We start from the raw sequence: 18,057 nt of genomic DNA, 5'->3' as shown, positions 1-18,057 counted from the left end.
AGGGGTCCTTGAAGGGGTTCCAGGGGGTCCCCAGCCAAATGTATAGTTAGGAACCATGGGTCTGTAACTCAGAGAGTGTGACAAATGGAATGGTTCCAATTGTACACTCTCAGAGTTAAATTAACACTGATAATACTACAGTGTAGACTGTGGGTCCCAGAGATAAATGGTATCAAATGGAGGTCCGTGGCCGAATGCATATCAAACACAAATCACTCTATATAGCCGTAAAAACCTTCTCTTACATGGGAGTCCCTGACATATCTTTTCAAATGGGGGTCCGTGGGCTAATATGTGTCAATTTGGGGGTCCTTGACATGACAAAGTTTGAGAACCACTGCTTTACTTAACTAAAAGTATATCAACTCTGTTACATAAGTAAAAGGCCTGTATTCAACGTTTTACTTGAGGAAAAGTACAAAAGTATTGGCATCAAAATATACAAAGTACAAGTACTCAAATTTGTCACATTTTTTCAAACTTATTCGGCAATAGCCAATCCACATATTGGGACGGCACCTGTCAGCAGGGAGTGTTGGGCGGGAGGAGCAGGACGGGAGGCTCTACGTCCTCCCGGTGGGGGCTCCTCACTGGCAGGTGAATCGGTATAGGATACAACAGCAGTGACAACACACACACGTGTATGGGGAGGAGTTAATTGGCATAATGACAAAATTGTGGAGAAAAAGGTTACTGAGCAGAACACTCTACTAGTTCACCCCCTGGAGACATGAATTCATGGATATTTTTGTAGTTTTATTCCTAAGCCAACATATCACACATATCACTGTTTCAAACATAATAAAAAAAAACATTCAGGTCAACGAGCTAAAGCACCATCGCTTCATGGCACTGTATAAAAGAGATTCATTGAATCTTTTTGTAAATATGTCCTGTTGTTTCATAGTTTCATCTGAACTAATGTGATACCGGGTCTCCTTTACACGGCGCGGCAGTGCCGCCGGACTCGTAGCCATATCTTGTTTCTGGTAGAACTGGAACGCAACTCGGTTAATCTCAAATTTCCACTCGATGGATTAGGACATTAATCAAACGGCTCTACCTGTCCAATGTGCACTAAAAGCCCTGCGCGGTGCTGAGAGGCACACGACTCAACGTTCAGGGTCATCAGATTATAGATGTTCTTTAATTCACACGGTGGGGTAGAAAAGAGAGAACAGAGCTCTCATTTTTTGGACAAATAAAACTAGTGGAGCACAAAGCTATTATTTTACTTGCCAGATCATTTAACAATTTAAACCCTATATATTTAGTTGACCTGAGTACCTCAGGGGTCTATACTATGCCCCCACCCCTCCCCTCTCTACACTAAATCTCTTTGCCGAAAATAGCCGATCTATAAGCTCACAGTGAGCTTGTAGGTAAGCCATTTTCCCCTGAATGTTCACGCTAGAATATAGGGACGCTAAATGTGGAATGCCCTACAAAAGTGTGAATCCTTACTCTCCTTCAAACCCCCCCCCCTCCCCGAACTGTTTACTGTACATATTTTTCTTTTTGATTTCTACTCCTTTATATGATGTTTTTTGCATAGTATTGTATTTGTCTGTCATTAAATGTTTCAATACCCTATGTAATAGACCTGTGCTTTTGTTTTGTTGGAGATTTGTGTTTTTTACTCTTACCTTTATTCTCACTGTGTGTTTTTATTACTGGGTCCACTAATATCATTTTCCTTTTTTCATAGATATTGAAGACCTGGTCAGATGACATATACAGGCCATTTCTTCTGCTATTCAGAGCTTTAATGAGTGATGCCATGACCCAGAAAAAAAAATGTTGTGAATGGGATTTGCAAACACTCTGTTTTTCAATTGGGATGGGTCTAATATGATGTTGATGGGAGTGTCTTTGGAGTTTGGGATTGCTTGTGCAGCCAATGGGCTGCATGTCCGATGACGTGCACTATGTGGGCATAGCCTTTAAATGTTTGGTGCTTGTTGTGGTCTGTATTGTCTGTCCTGATGAAGGTCTAACGGCCGAAACGTCGAATAAAGAGAAAAAGAAATCAAGACAGTGTGTGGGTCCATTTCTTTGACGTCATTATCAGATCCCCTTCTGATTAAATGTTACGATGAATTGAATACACCGGACCCCAATGGAAACAAGCCATAGTGCTTTCTTGGGTTTAATCCTTTTAGCATCCTTTTGAATAGAACTGTACTTTCTGTTCTTTTTTTCCCAAACTCTTAATAAAGTATTCAATCAATCAATCAATCAATCAATCAATCATGGGTTCATGTGGTCCACAGCCTGTGAAATGCCTATTTATACGCTGGAATAGACTAAACATTAATCCTGTTGCAGTGAAAGACGTTCAGAAAGCCCCTTTCACTACTGTATACTACAGTATTTCATTTGGTTGGGATCCAATCTGATCCCGCATGGATTATGACGTGGTGTAAATACAGAGTCATGTTTTGTTTTGTTTAGTGAGGCAGGGCGGGCGCCCAACTTTCCATTGAAGCACCATTGCACACAAAGCAGACACTCAATAGGTAAACATGCCTGGGTTCCATGTGAACGGAGCGGGGAGCAGAGGGAACCGCGGTGGCTTCTATCAACATTCTGCTCTGGTAGTTTTCTTAGCCAATAATAGACATGGATTTTTCATTATTTCTCTCTCTCTGCGCGCGCGTGCGTGTGTGTCTGTGTGTGTGTGTGTGTGTGTGTGTGTGTGTGTGTGTGTGTGTGTGTGTGTGTGTGTGTGTGTGTGTGTGTGTGTGTGTGTGTGTGTGTGTGTGTGTGTGTGTGTGCAGAGTTCAACATACAGGAGTAGGCAGTAGCCGTGGCCTAACTCTAAGGGCTATGATTATTATGGCTGTCAGGGTTGGATTTGCTGGTAATGTAATGTAAATCCATGCCTCTGCCTTCGATATCCCCCCTCTGGTCATTACATTTTATGCCATTTCCTTTTGGGATGTGTTTGATATTTATGTTTCATAATATCACAATTTAACAATTTAATTCAAAAAGAATTGCTCACAAAAAAACTCACAACGCATTGCATTGTATATGAAGACGTATATAGTGCTTAAGGGGTTAATTCACTGTAGTGTCATCTTGGATAAAACATCATCCTCTACTCAGGCATAGACTATGATATCAACAGTGGTCCTCAAAAGGTTTTGGGCAAAAATCTAAACACTTTGACAAATCTCACACAGGTCACCAGATAGCCCTCTGCTATAAGCTAGAGGCTGTGTCCAGGGCTCCAAACTGTGAGTATGTACAGTAGGTGCCAGTGCAATATTCCTTCTCTTTACACTTTAAACAGAGACATCAAGCGATATCGCATTAACAAATCATATGTCGAAAACTGTTACTTTTCAGGATTCAAATTCTTTAAAAAATAGCAGATCTACAAGCTCAAAACGTGTCGCCTACTTTTGATGCTTTTTTGTGACGCTGTAGTATGATCAAGTAGTCATTCACGAAAAATTATGGAGATGAGAGGTTTCTGCCCAACAGCAACGAAAAGGAACAAAACAAACATAAGAATCGGTAATAATAAAGACTATTATAGACTACCGGTTCTCAACATCGGGTCCATGGACCACCAGGGGTCCAAATGGACCCTTACGGGTATTTGTTGAAGAAACACTGAGGATTTTACAGGGTACAGTACATTGGGATCCCAGAGATTACAAAAGAAAAGGTTATCAAATGTGGGTCCGTGGCCTTAATGCATATAAAACTGGGGGTCTTTGAAATTGAAAAGGTTGAGAATCACCGGACTAGACTGGTAGCTATACAGTTCACTGAAACCCACAGAGCATTAAGGCCCACTCTGCAAAATGAAGAATGCACCCTGCGTGACCTGCAATCAAATCATAATAATACAATAATGAGAGCTCTCTCATTCATTAGATCATCTCGTATCGGTCGAAATTGCCGTAGCGTCTCTCTATTATGATGGTGTGACACCGCTGACTTCACTTTGGTCGACCAGTTGAAACCTTCAGTAATCCTATTCCTGTCGCATGAGCCCAGAGATGCCTTCGTTCGTTGGCATCCGCTGAAAAAAACTTTACTTTTCGTCGGTCCTGCACACGGCCCATGGATTTAGTCCGACAACAGCTACAGTAGCCTACGTCACATTGCTGTGTGTGTGTGTGTGTGTGTGTGTGTGTGTGTGTGTGTGTGTGTGTGTGTGTGTGTGTGTGTGTGTGTGTGTGTGTGTGTGTGTGTGTGTGTGTGTGTGTGTGTGTGTGTGTGTGTGTGTGTGTGTGTGTGTTACACTACATTATAATGTTTCACTTTATTTTGTACAACTGTGTTCAAAAGATGATATTTCAAATAAGCATTAAAACAATATATTAAAAATAAATGAAAAAAATATGGAAAGATCACGGCCCCCTCACGCATTAGAGGGACATTCTAATGTGTGAGGGGGCCGTGATTTTTCCATTCCTTTTTTCATTTATTTTTATATATTTTTTTTTATGTTTATTTTATTTGAAAGTGAAATATCCCTTTAAGATGAGAGTGGATGCATATGAAAGCTGTGAGTCAAGTCAAGTATTGACGTTGCTCTTTGAAAATGGTCCACTTGACACATGAACCCTAGCATCTCTATTCTAGGCATTGCCTCTGTGTCTCAGTGCTACACAGATGCATGATTCCCAGTTCAATGCGACCATAACCAGCTCTGACCTCTGGGTTGCTCACTTATATAAGCAGAACCACAACATTTCAACAGGTTCTGTTTAATGACACGTCACAGTTTCCTTAAACAGCTGCGTTGCAAAGTGAGCTGTCTCCAACTCTGTTCCGACTGTAGGTCACACTTAACCTATATTTCTTGAGCCCAAGATTATATATTTCTATTGCCATATCCCATATCCACGTAGGCCTACACGAGAGAGAGAGAGAGTATACTTCTTGGGCTTCGGCTCCTCGACATGGCTTAAACAAGACAAATACAGAAACATTGCAATAGATAAACAATACAACTGGCGGTAAACTAAATACAATAACAATTGCACACTGTTAAGGCCAAACTGCACCGATGCAACTAGTCGCAACTCCTTGCAACAAAACAGTTTTAAAGGCCATGTCACACCAATGCAACTCCCTGTAACTGCCATTGGAGATAATGGTTGCGAGTAGTTGAAAGGAGTTGCATGTTGCAAGGAGTTGCGTCGCGAATCATTGGTGTGGACTGGCCTTTAGGTGCCATAGCTGAGTGCTTTCTGTCTGTCTGTCTGTCTGTCTGTCTGTCTGTCTGTCTGTAAATACTGTACCTGTGTAATATCTCTCTCTCTCTCTCTCTCTCTCTCTCTCTCTCTCTCTCTCTCTCTGTGTCTACTAAGCTACTGTATCTATGAGTGTGATGACATTTGGTTAGAGGCAGTTGGCGGGGTTGTACTCAACCATCTGTAAATCAGCCCGGTGTTTTATTATTCATTTGCATTCTGCTCCTTTTCGGTATCTTTATTGTGCAATATTTTATCATAACCGCAGACAGCAAACCCAGTGGCCCGTGGAAGGCTGATCAGGAGTTTTATGTTGCGTCACTGATGCCAGAGGCCTCTGAGGGCCACACGCTGTTTTATGCTGTGTCATTGATGGCAAAACCCCCCTGAGGGCCGCACTGTGGTTCATGCTGTGTCACCGATGGCAGAGGCCCCTGAGGGCCACACAGAAATCTAAACTGGTGAAAGTTCCAGTCACTGGGTGCACTCAGCATGTGTACCCCGAAAGCTCAGCGTAATAATGATGACGTTATTAATCTAAGCAATTACCACTCATATTTCAGCCTGTACTCTGCGCTAACAGATTGTTCTGTTGGCTAATCAATCTTACTTCAACAACAAAAGTGGATTATGATTATTCGTTTGGCGTATTATCAGTCAGAAACTATTAGCGTTTCCCCGTAGCTAGCCACGTAAATAGTAACACTGATTGCAACAGATACCTCAATTAAATTAAGCTTGTGAGCTATTCAGAAACATCCTGCTAACTACATTTTGTTCAACTGTAGTTCTTGTGTTCTCATCTGAAGCAATGAAAAGGTAGAAAAGCGGTAGAAAGCAACAACTTTCTACCGCACTGGAACAAGTTCTGGGAATCTAGTTCAACTGCACTTATCTCATAGCACTGTAAAGTCAAAATTGGACCCGTGGTCCATTTCTTTTTTTCTATTTTTTTGTGGCTTTTATGCCTTTATTGATAGGACAGTAGGCTGACAGGAAATGGGGAGAGAGATGGGGGCTAACCCTGACATGCAGCAAAGGCCGTCGGGATCGCGACTCGAACCCACGACACGCTGTCAGGCTACACTGAGCCTAGGTGCCTGGACCGCTACGCCAGCGACCCAAGCCCCGTGGTCCATTTCTACACGCTTGTTCACACTGGCACGCCTGGCAGTCCAAATCCGATTAGCCGGGCTTTTTATCAAGTCTGAACAACAAATAAAGCTTGTAGATTGTGAGCTTGTAGATTGGCTATTCTCGGTGAGTGGCGCCGTCGTACGACAGAGTATGATTTAAGCTTTACTCACGGCTATGTCGTTATGTCATTACCACATGCTACCAATGCACATAGGTCGACGATGTCCGAATACACAAATCCGATCTAATTCACTTGCAAATAACAGTGTGGACTGTTATTTTCGATGAATTGAGTACAAAGGACCCCAATGGAAACAAGCCATAGTGCTTTCTTGGGTTTAAAAACCTCTTAACAGACCTTGTATTGAACTGTACTTCCCTGCGCTGCGCTTGTCTTTGCAAACTGTTAGTAGAAGTATTCAATCAATCAATCAATCAGACAAACAGACAGATCAGTCCAAAAGATCACATTATTTTAAGAAACAAAATCAGATTTCCCTGCAGTCTCACCAAAACCTAAGAGTTAAATGAACAACGGCTTTCACAATGCAAGGGAGAGTATGGCTCTCTTCTGTGAGCCAGTCGGGTGGATTTGAACAGACACAGTTAAAATCCAGAGTGTTATATTAACATCTTGATGTATACCCGTTGGATGGTACTTTGTGTGTCGTGCTGCTGCCAGAACTCTTTCCAGCTCCCATCTCCTGAGTCTATTTGTATTCAGTCACTCTCGCTTCAACAAATTACAGATTCATATAGGCTACATACAGTAATATTGTGCAAGTAAGAGCCACAGCATCGCTTCGGTATTGTTCTTTCATTAGCGTAAAAGGCGAGTCAAAAGTCATCAGCGGGCAAAAAGCCAAAGGATCCGTGAACACATTTAACAGGAGCTCGTTCGCAACGACAACAAATAAACAAATCAATTGGACACGATTGTGTTTGGATGTATATTTCCTTAAATGCTACCATATGTTGGACGTGTAAAAGGCTTGCACTGAAGAGGTTTGGTTTCTGACTCTGCATGGGTCATGCATGACATTTAAAGCTGCACTATGTAACTTTCCTCTTCTACCCCGGATTTGAACCTGGTTCCCTGCGCAAGGGCTGATATTTTTTTACTATTGAGCTGATAGAGCCTGCCTGCTTGCTCAGGGGATAAATTGAGCAAGAGACATGACCTTTGACACGATCTAAATGTCTCAATAGAAGAGCAGGGAGACAAATTACAACCACCCCAAATGTATACGTTATTTTGCATTAACATACTCTACCATACAGATAGGACAGCATTACATTTTATTTAAAAAACAAAGTTACATAGTGCCACTTTAAACCCTATATTCTTAGTTGAGCGGGATCCCCCAGGCCCCTATACTAGGCCCCTATTATTTCCCTCTACACCAAATCTTCTGCTCTTTTTGCAGAATATTTCTCCTGTGGAAAGTGTTCCTGTGTTAAAATACTCGCATGTACGTATGTTTTACATTACAAATGACTTTGTTCTGTTCTGATGTGGCCATGGAGATTAGATATCAGATGAAAGGTCAGGTGAAAGAAAATACAAATCGTCTCTGTCGGGTGGAAACCTCATATGTCCAAAACGGTTACTTTTCAGGATTCAAATTCAAAACTCAAACCGCGTCGCTTTGCGCCGTGTTTCGAGCTTGTGGATCTGCTACTTTTGCTAGTTTTGTGTGACACTGTAATATGATCAAGTAGGGCGTTAATCTATGAACAAAACGTTAGAATATAGAGATAAGAGGTTTCTGCCCCGAACAGCTACAAAATGTATTTCTTTATTCTGCTGCTGCAGCCCCTTACAGATGGAACAGTTAGCGCTCTGTCAATCAAATGAATAGGTGTAAACAGTGTGTGCGGTGCGGAGCGTTACACTGATCCTCTGACAGCTGGATAAGCCCAGCCAGCTGTCCCACAAAACAACAACTGAAACAAAAAATGGATTCTTGCACCCGGGAATCGCCCCCCTGTTTTCCTTGGCAGTGTCACGTGTGTGACGCACCACGGAAACAGTGCAGACTGAGGATGTAATACTGACGCGTTGCCCCCGTTTTGTAGACCATGTTTGGTGTGTCATCATGTTTGTGTTTGTGCGTCCCTAATGCCATCGCGATGACTCCAAGACCCTCAATATGGCCACTGTGTTGATCTAATCCAGTGGTTTTCAACCTTTTTCGCGTCAAGGACCCCCAAATTCACACATATTAGCCCACGCACCCCCCATTTGAAAAGATATGCCAGGGACTCAACCATTTTGATTTCTTGGGGGTCCCAATCTACACTGTATCATCATGATTAGTGTTTATTTAACTCTGAAGGTCCTTACACACCGGGGCGATTTTTTTCATGCGAATAATACGTTTTTTTTTAAAACCTTATAAAGTCAATGCAAGCTTCCACACCAGTTTCGCGGAGCGAAAAAAGCGTCTTTTAATTATTCGGAACGAGTCCGAATTTTGCGTATATTCGCATATTCGCCGGTGTGTAACCGCCTTGAGAGTGTACAAATGGAACCAAATGGACCCGTTAGGGTCCATTTGGTTCCCTTTGTACACTCTCAGAGTTACAGACACATAAGGGTCAATTTGGTTCCTAACTATTAATCTGGCTGGGGACCCCCTGGAATCCCCTCAAGGACCACTGGTGGTCCCCGGACCACTGGTTGAAAACCACTGATCTAATCAAAAGTTTTCAAATAGATTTCAAGATTTTGGACAGTTTCACAAAATATCACATGGGGTAAGGAACGTTAGGTTCTCAAGCTTTTTTTCAATCAGGGCCCACTTGGAAATCTTGCAAGTGTTAGCAGCCCACCCATCTACTTAACCACTTAACACTTAAGTGGGCTGAATGGCTCCTGTGTTAACCCATTCAATCCGAGAACGCATCTACACATGCCTTCTAAATCCTAAATGGTTTTCTGAAAACCACAAAAAAAAAAACGTATGTTGCTATATCAGTGGTTCTCAAACGTTTTCATGTCAAGGACCCCCAAAATTATATGCATTTGGCCGCGGACCCCCTTCTCAAAATATGTTGTTCCAGTGACCCCCGAGCAGCAAAGATTTGAGTTAAAAATGTTAAAAAATATACATATTCAAAGATTTGTACAAACGCATGCATTTTCAGATCATGTTTATTTTATTGATCAATCAATTGATTGTGTTCCGGCTTGGATCAATGGAAATAACGTAGTATAGGTTTTAAAGAAAAATAATACCATGACATTTTAGTTTAATTTTTTTTCATTATTAATGTTATATTATCATTAAAAATCCTATATGATTTGCCAATTATTTATGTGGCCCACTTGCAATACCCTTGCAGCACACCAGTGGTCCCCAGCCCACAGGTTGAGAACCACTGTGGTCTAGGACTCTCCCATAAATCTGGCATGGGTCGGTCTCCACTGAGGAGGATGCTTTCCAACTCAGAGCTCATTGATTCTGGTCTGGTCAGAGACAGCCTGTGTATCGAACAGTGCCATGGACACTGGCACAGGTCACTTTGCCACTTTTACATATCGTTGCTGTCGGGGGCAGAAACCTCTTAACTCCATATTTAAACGTTATGTGTTTTTTCAATTTACACCCTACTTGATCATACTACAGTGTCACACAAAAGCATCAAAAGTAGCAGATCTACAAGCTCGAAACGAGCTTGTAGATTTCGAGCTTGTAGATCTGCTACTTTAGCTGTTTTTGGATTTGAATCCTGAAAAGTAACAGTTTTGGACATATGAGGTTTCCACCCGACAGAGATGACAGTGACACACACACACACACACACACACACACACACACACACACACACACACACACACACACACACACACACACACACACACACACACACACACACACACACACACACACACACACACACACACACACCGGTCTACTATATTTGTCGATTGTCCCCCAGAATAGGGGCGTTGGGTTCATGTGGTTAAGTGCTAGGACCAACGGACAAGCTCTTCTTTTTCTTAATTGTTGCTACAGTATTCTTTGATTATTGCTGTTTTATTGCTGTCGGGCAGAATCCTCTTATCTCATACGTTTTGTGTTTTTAATGCCCTACTTGATCATACTACAGCGTCACACAAAAGTATCGAAAGTAGCCGATATGCAAGCTTGAAATGTGGCGCGAAGCAACGCGTTTTGAGCTTGTAGATCTGTTACTTTTGCTACTTTTGAATTTGAATCCTGAAAAGTAACAGTTTTTGACATATGAGGTTTCCGAAACGATTATGTTTAACAATAAAGAAACCTTGAACCTAGAACCTTGTCTTTCTGTGTTTACATGGTTAGGGCATGGTCACACCAGACTATGGCTGCCGTCTGATAAACTCATTATGCGCGGCCGACTGTTTTTTGCAGCCGGCCAGCGCATTCTAAAAAACGGAGTAGCTTGCAGCGCATTCTGTCCCAATAACCAGCGACGCACCTGTCACTCACTTTCAGCACCCTCCCCGTAGCCCGCAGTTGCTCAGTCGCAAGCACCATGTCGCTTCCTGAGTCTTGGGACGGTCCACCTTCGATTGGCCAGAGGGGGAAAAGCGGCATCTGTCTCAAGCATTTATCTGCTTCAAATCAATCTGGGAACCCATCGTCAAAGAAAAAGGGAAAACAGCGCCCCCAGCGTTTTTCACTTTTGCATTTGACTCTGGGGGGGGTGAGTAAATAGACCGACGATGACTGGAAACCGGCGTTTCGTCTCTGCCCTCAGCCCTCCACTTCCGGTGGTGCGCCTATGTTTTCATTCCCACAAACAATATTTCTCCACGGAACACAAACACCATTTCTCCCACGGAACATGGATCGTTTTGGTTATAAGCCCACTTGTTTCTATGATGGAAGAACAAGTTAAAATGTTACTAACTTTCCGTGGTTTTGTCGGCTATTATTAAATGAGTTTGGGTTTGTTTCCAGTGGGAAGCGAATGCACAGATGTAAATCCCGCCCACGACATTTGATCGGGTAAAGCGCGGCCTGCTTCCTGATCTGAAGGCCCACTTGTAGGCCAATGCTCACACGTTCTGAACGGGGCTCCGGACAGATTCAGTAGTGCAGCTCTGAATCTGTTCTTGAGAGATTAGCTTCAAATAGACATGGCGTATATAGAATGCATCAACGCAATTTGTGCGCGACACGCGGAAAGATGGGCAAAACCAACAAACCACGCCATTCCCATTGAAAAGCATTGGCAGAATCCACCCTCATAGAATTAAAGTGCGGTGTGACCGTGCCCTTATATAGTCTCCCCCCCCCCCCCCCCCCGGAAGAGAAAGTGGACACCTCCACCTCTTCATAATATAGTTGGAGAACAGAGACTGCTGATTGCAGCATCTCCTCTGTCTCCGTTAATAAAGTATCATTGGAGCGGCGCTGTGAACCGGTCCTTTCATGTTCAGCAGAGAAGTGCTGGACGGGGCTGTGCGGTCGTTTATCACAACCAACCTCAGAGGAAATGAAAGGAAATGAATGCTACATTTACGACACTAGTCTCAATAACGTATACTTTAAGTATTGCAGACAGTGCATCTTCTCAGACATTAAGGATTTAATAATAACCTTCTTCAGATTGCTTTTGCAGCTAAGTGATATCTTTACTGCACAGTCGTGATATTTATATAGATTGGTTAGTGATTTATGTGTGGCTAAAAATCATCTTTGACTATTCTCCCATTTTTTAATGGCCTAAAAAAAACTAATGGAGATTGGTGCTGTGAGAATACATTTCAACCTGAGGCATGTACTGAGAATTAAAACCCTGCTCTTGTGACTCATGATGTATACAGGTCATGATGAGTCATGACCGTGTGATATAGTATATAATACATTATCTCTCTGGCTGCCAAGAACGAGTTATCACGAGTATTTTTCTGAATGCCCTGGCTTCTTTTTTTATTTTATTTTAAATGTTCAGAACCCAAGATATTGTGATCCGAAGATTTGCTGCTCCATTCACTTCTTGTTTAACTTATTACTTAAAAGGCTGTATCTCGGCTCCTGTGTATTTTTTTTTACTATGTATTTTTGGCCCAGACATGCTATTTTGAAAGGCAGACAATTAATGTCAACGAGGTCGCGATGACCTCGTTGACATTTGTGAAACCACACAGTATAACCCTCAGTGATAAGCAATCATCAGGGGATCGATCATAATGGACATAAATATTCTACTTGAAAAAGGCAAGAAAATCGAAAAGTCGCTGGCAGTGGGCAAACACGGCCAGAAATAAGTCTGGCAGTGAGAGTTATACAGTATAGTGTGTTGTATTGTACACGGTACAGTATACAGTATACACTACAGTGCAAAGTATAGATACAATGTTACAGTTGTTGTCCGGCAGAAACCTTGTATCTCCGAATTTCAACGTGTTTTTTGTAAATGAATGCCTTCCTTCATCAAAGAGTGTCGCACAAAAGTAGTGAAAATAGCCGATCTACAAGCTCACAATCGGCTATTTTCACATTTTTTTTTGACATACAAGGATTCCACCCTTTTTCTTTTCTTTATTGTTTTTTTTAGGTATTAAAAAGGTCTTAAATTGTCACTTCACTGTCATCTGGGCACCCTTTTAAATTCATGTGGGGACCCCCCCTGGGGGTCCCGACCCACATGTTGAGAACCCCTGAGATAGAGCGTTATATTGAATACAGTGCGGTATACAATAAAGTACAGTACAGATAGCGTGTTAATCAGTATAAATTATAGATTATGTGGCCAGCAGGTCAGTGAGTTGCTCAGCCCAGGGCCTGCTGGTTGTCCCTACCATGAGGCCAATATACCAAAGGTGAGCCAGCCTTTGCGTCCACAGTAAACAAGTACATTTACTGTCTTGAGTACTGTATTGTTATTATTATTTTTTATCTGTACTTTATTTGTGTTTTTGGATACTTGTGACTTTCGCTCCACTCCACCTTTCAAAGACAACTATTGTACTTTTGACTCCACTACTTTTCTAGGAAGGGAGAAAGGTACAGTATGAATCAAATATAGTGAAAATAGCAGATCAACAAGTTCAGATTGGCTATTTTCACTATATTCTAAATGTATTTGAATTTGGGGGAACATTTCTAAATTCAAATGCAGCAATGCACGGATATTAAAAAAGAAAATGTACTTTGTAATTAGCACTTTTGAATACTTAAATACTTTTAAAGGCAATTACGTACCCCGCCAGTGCTTTCACTGACGTGTACATTTGACAGAGCAACTTTCACTTTACTTGTAGTTGAGTAATATTTGACCATGAGTATCTATACTTTGATTCAAGTACTGGGGTTGAGTACCTTGTCCAACACTGCCCTGGACATAACTCATTCACTGTTCAATCCAAGGCTCAAAGCGCCAATGACCTATCGTTCGTCATTTGGTGTTTTCAGTGGTTTACGATAGAGGGCGCCAGGGTCGGATCTAGGCATAGGCAAGGGGGGGCAATGCCCCCCAAATGCCCTGACTGCCCCCCCCCCCCAAAAAAAATATATATAAATATATATATTTAATATATTTTTTTGGGGGGCTTGTGAAAGTTACATTTATGGTGTGTGTGATATGAAATGTGAGCTTACCATAATCAAAGTAATCATATTCCATCATGCATCATTGCACAATTCAAATAATTCTCCGCCCTGATTTGCCATGGACAGTGTTGCAGATATTGCGAGAGAAAGAAGCCTCGGAAAACAAGCCCAAAAGAAGCAGAGTAGGCGAAAAAAACAGATTTTTTTTCCCACAAGTCCACGCCCCCCCCCCCCCCCCAGTATTTCCTATTGCCCCCTGATTTAAAAAGTCTGTATCCGGCCCTGGAGGGCGCTCTTCCGCAACCTGTGAGTGATCCTAGCAGTTCCGAAGAAGATTACACCCGGAAATCACGTAAGCACAACATTTCTAAGCCGATTTAGCGTAATGTTAAAATATATAGTTTTTCTTCTGCTTTCTGTTGCTTTTGGGCAAAAACAAGCTACAGTACATTCAACTGCCAATAACTATGGAATGCTTTTTCCCCATATGAAAGCACAGAGACTCCTCCGACCGGTGTGTAGATCGTTGTGGAGTGAAATATTCTATGGGTCTTGAAAGGTTAGTAAAAACGCTCGAAAACCCTGGCAAGGGCAGCAATAGACGATGTTTTAACTCTGCAGTTAATGAGTTAAGAGTTGTGCCCTATGTTCCTAATAAAAAATGTAATAAAGAAAATAAAGAAAACTGGGGTTTACATAGTTTTTATGTCCGCCACTGTGTCATGTCCTTATTTGCGATGTCCTTTTAATGACTGGGGTGTTTGATTGATTATCTCTCCTCATTTGCTTTCCTTTTTTATATTGATTCTGTTTTTTTTTTAACCTGTAAAGCACTTTGTGACTGACCATGTCTGTAAAAAGTGCTCTTTAAATAAAATGCACCTACTTACTATACAGCACAGAAAGTGAACTGTATGTATACAGCACAATACAGTATACAGTACAGATAGAGTGTCATAGCATATCATCAATGTCGCGTAAAAACCTCATTATAATAAAATAGAGAAAATAGCCGATCTACAAGCTCGCGATGCGATGCGTTGTGAGCTTTGAGATTGCGAACTTTGAGATCTGCTATTTTAACTACTTTTGTTTGACACTCTTGTATGATTGAAGTAGGGCATTCATTTACAAAAAAAACACTTTAAAGGGACTACACCATGAATTTTAACTTTTTCTTCTTTTTTGTGTGTTTTTGGTCTCCCCTACCTCTCTTCTATCCCCAGAAATACCCCAGTTTGAAACACTCAGGCTTTCACAGCAAATCTGGGGTTTCCTGTAAATTGGTCTCAAAACAGGCCAAACTGATTTGGTCCCTGAAGTGACGTCACGTCAGGGTACAATCCCTCCCATTTTTCAGTTCCAACCAACATAAATATTTTTACTTTTTCCACACAGAACCAGGAGATAACATGCATACAAACTGGCTCAATAGCGCCCCGTGCCAAACAGGACAATGTGGTATTGCAGGTGAAAGTGCTTTATAAGCCAGAGAGAAGTTGGTTTGAATGAGTATATCTGAGGCTTGATTTAGGCTCAAACCTTTTGAAAAACGTTTCAGGGACATAAACGACAAATGATATTAAATATTATTTTTATTTTTTAAATTCATGGTGTAGTCCCTTTAAACAAGGAGATACAAGGTTTCTGCCCGACAACAATGATATATTTGCTGTTGGGCAGAAACCTTGAATCGCCATATTTCAACTTTTCATGTTCGAAGGCGAAAGTTAAAGTGGTTAAGTGTGTCTGTGGGGCTTTATAGATATTGAAATAATAAAAACACTGGACCCATTGGAAGTACAGGTTACCCCAGCCCCCCCCCCCCCCACATTCCTGAAAAGTAACAGTTTTGGACATACAAGGTTTCCACCCGACAGCGACAACATACATACAACATACAGTACAAGCATAAATAAAGAGTGTTATAATGTTGTACAAGGGTTCCCAAACCTTTCAGGCCGCGACCCCCCAAAATAATCATATTTTAACTGGGGACCCCCCACCCTGACAAGCACTTGGAAGGCATTACATTTAGTTTGACTCGGTTCCACTGATAAATATTGTGTCGCAGTGCGAGGCGTTGTGAGCTTGTAGATCGGCTATTTTCACAACGTTGCCTCTTTCTTACATAATTTTTGACAATTTGGCCAATTTGGTATTAAAAAGGTGTTAAAAGGTATTAAATTGTCACTTTAGAAATGTGCAGATATACCCTGTATACACGTATACTGTATGTTGGTTTGTTTACTGTTGAGTGAGAAAACAATGTTGCACATGAAGCTAATCATCTGGGGACCCCCCCAAAATAATTTGGGGACCCCCCTTGGGGGTCCCGACCCCACAGCTTGGGAACCACCGATGTAGTATACAGTATAGTGTGTAGCTAGTGTTCTAGCAGCTTGTAGAGCAGTGGAACAGTGGGGTCTGGTGTTGTCATTAATACTTAATGGCAGAGTGAAAAGCCATGTAGCTAGCAGGCTGCGGGCTCACAATTACAGAATGTGGTATAGCAAACACCGCGGATTGGGTTAGCATCCAATTAGCGGCGCGCGTACGATTGGGTTACACGTCAGGTCAACCCCTGGCAACTGTCCCGGTCACTAAACAGAGTAGTATGGGTGACTCAGGTGGTGGGTGGTGATAAGGCTGGAACACAGATGGTAAGGCTGATAAGTGTTAATGAGGGGGAAAAAATGCATGAACCAGACATAAGGCGAGAATATACCTCCAGATACCTCGGAACCACCTGAAACCTAGGCTATGCCGGGGGACGAAAGTTCAGTATAAAATATTTCGAAAATATTTCAATAATAATAATAATTACAAGGGGAAATGTAAAGAAATCCACATATTTATGGCACTTATCTTTTTTCCAAATATTTGAAATTTGAAACGTCATATGGTTCTGTTGTACACTCTCAGAGTTAAATTAAGACAGAGAATTTTACAGTGGAGATCCGGGACCCGGGGGGTGGGACGGGGTGTAGTATCATTTGGGGGTCCACGGCCTAATGCATATCAAACTGGGGGTCCTTGATAGGCTATTTGAAAATCAGCCAAAAGCAATGCAAATGTAAGCCATTCAAATAGGACTTGAGATAAAATGATAAAGAAAAAAGAGGACAAAACAGACAGGCATTTGAGATTTGACAGATTGCAATCTGTCAACTGTCTGAGACCCATGGTCTGTGACGTCATTTGAGTTCCAGATTTGGAAAGTCAAATGGGACACATCTTAGGATAAGTGGCCGGTTGGCACTCAAAAAGTTTTCTCTGCATGTGATGGCTTTTTTGGGCCATTTTGCCCTTCGAGGGTTTGCTTCACAGAGAGTTATGATGACATGCAGGTGGGTTATGAATATTTATTCCAGCACTATAATCTTGTATGCTGTCTTTTAGCCTACTGTAAATGAATGGAAAACACTCTTTAAAGTTTAAGCCTTAAACTAACATAATTCCTAAGACAAATACAGGCTTAGTTTTAAGATGTTTGTTGAATGGGGTCCATATAATTCCAAATAAGGCTCGTTTAGCACCAATGACTTTTGGCAAGGTAGGCGTTTTTCCAATACCCGTCCCTCAGGACACAGCTGATTACTACTGTAAATAAACATGATCATGTGGCCTATTTTTTTGCTCACATGCATCTGCGACTCAGCCTGAATAAAAACAGTAGGCTATATGATATTATTGTCAACACAGCCCAACTATAGCCTATTATATAACTTTGGTGAAAATTCTGTATGATGCTGTAATGATGACACAGTCGTTCTCCAGGCTTCCACCATCAGTGAAGATTTCAAACTTTCCAAATGATCTAGACAGTGATTCCCAAACTTTTTTGGTCTTGACTCAAAAGAGAATGTCTCCCCAGGACCCAAAGCTATAGTGAAAATAGCAGATCTACAAGCTCAGCTTCATTGCAAGCTTGTAGATCGGCTATTTCCCCTACTTCTTAAGCATTGTTTTCTAATTTATGAAATTCCCTCTTTTTTAATTCATGAAATGAATGAAAAATCGTTGAATTTATTTATGAATTCATGAAATATTTTGGATTTTGTTTTCTTTTCTTTTATGTTTTGAAATAATGCTAATCAAAAACGAAATGTTAAGGGACATTTACACGTGACCCATCAAAATGTGTCCGC

The 18,057-nt window shown here is 41.6% G+C and overlaps 1 protein-coding gene across 1 annotated transcript in view; it reads right to left on the bottom strand.

Annotated features, from left to right (window-relative positions):
• The window catches only part of kcnk3a (potassium channel, subfamily K, member 3a), a gene marked incomplete at its 3' end in the record, with an annotated part of 63,763 nt that overhangs the window by 44,962 nt on the left and 744 nt on the right, over positions 1-18,057 (bottom strand). The window lies entirely within an intron of this gene.

Source organism: Gymnoscopelus braueri (assembly GCF_963280865.1).
Source record: "Gymnoscopelus braueri genome assembly, chromosome: 16".
In the NCBI taxonomy this organism is placed as follows: Eukaryota; Metazoa; Chordata; class Actinopteri; order Myctophiformes; family Myctophidae; genus Gymnoscopelus; species Gymnoscopelus braueri.
This window is presented reverse-complemented; position numbering and strand designations above follow the sequence as displayed.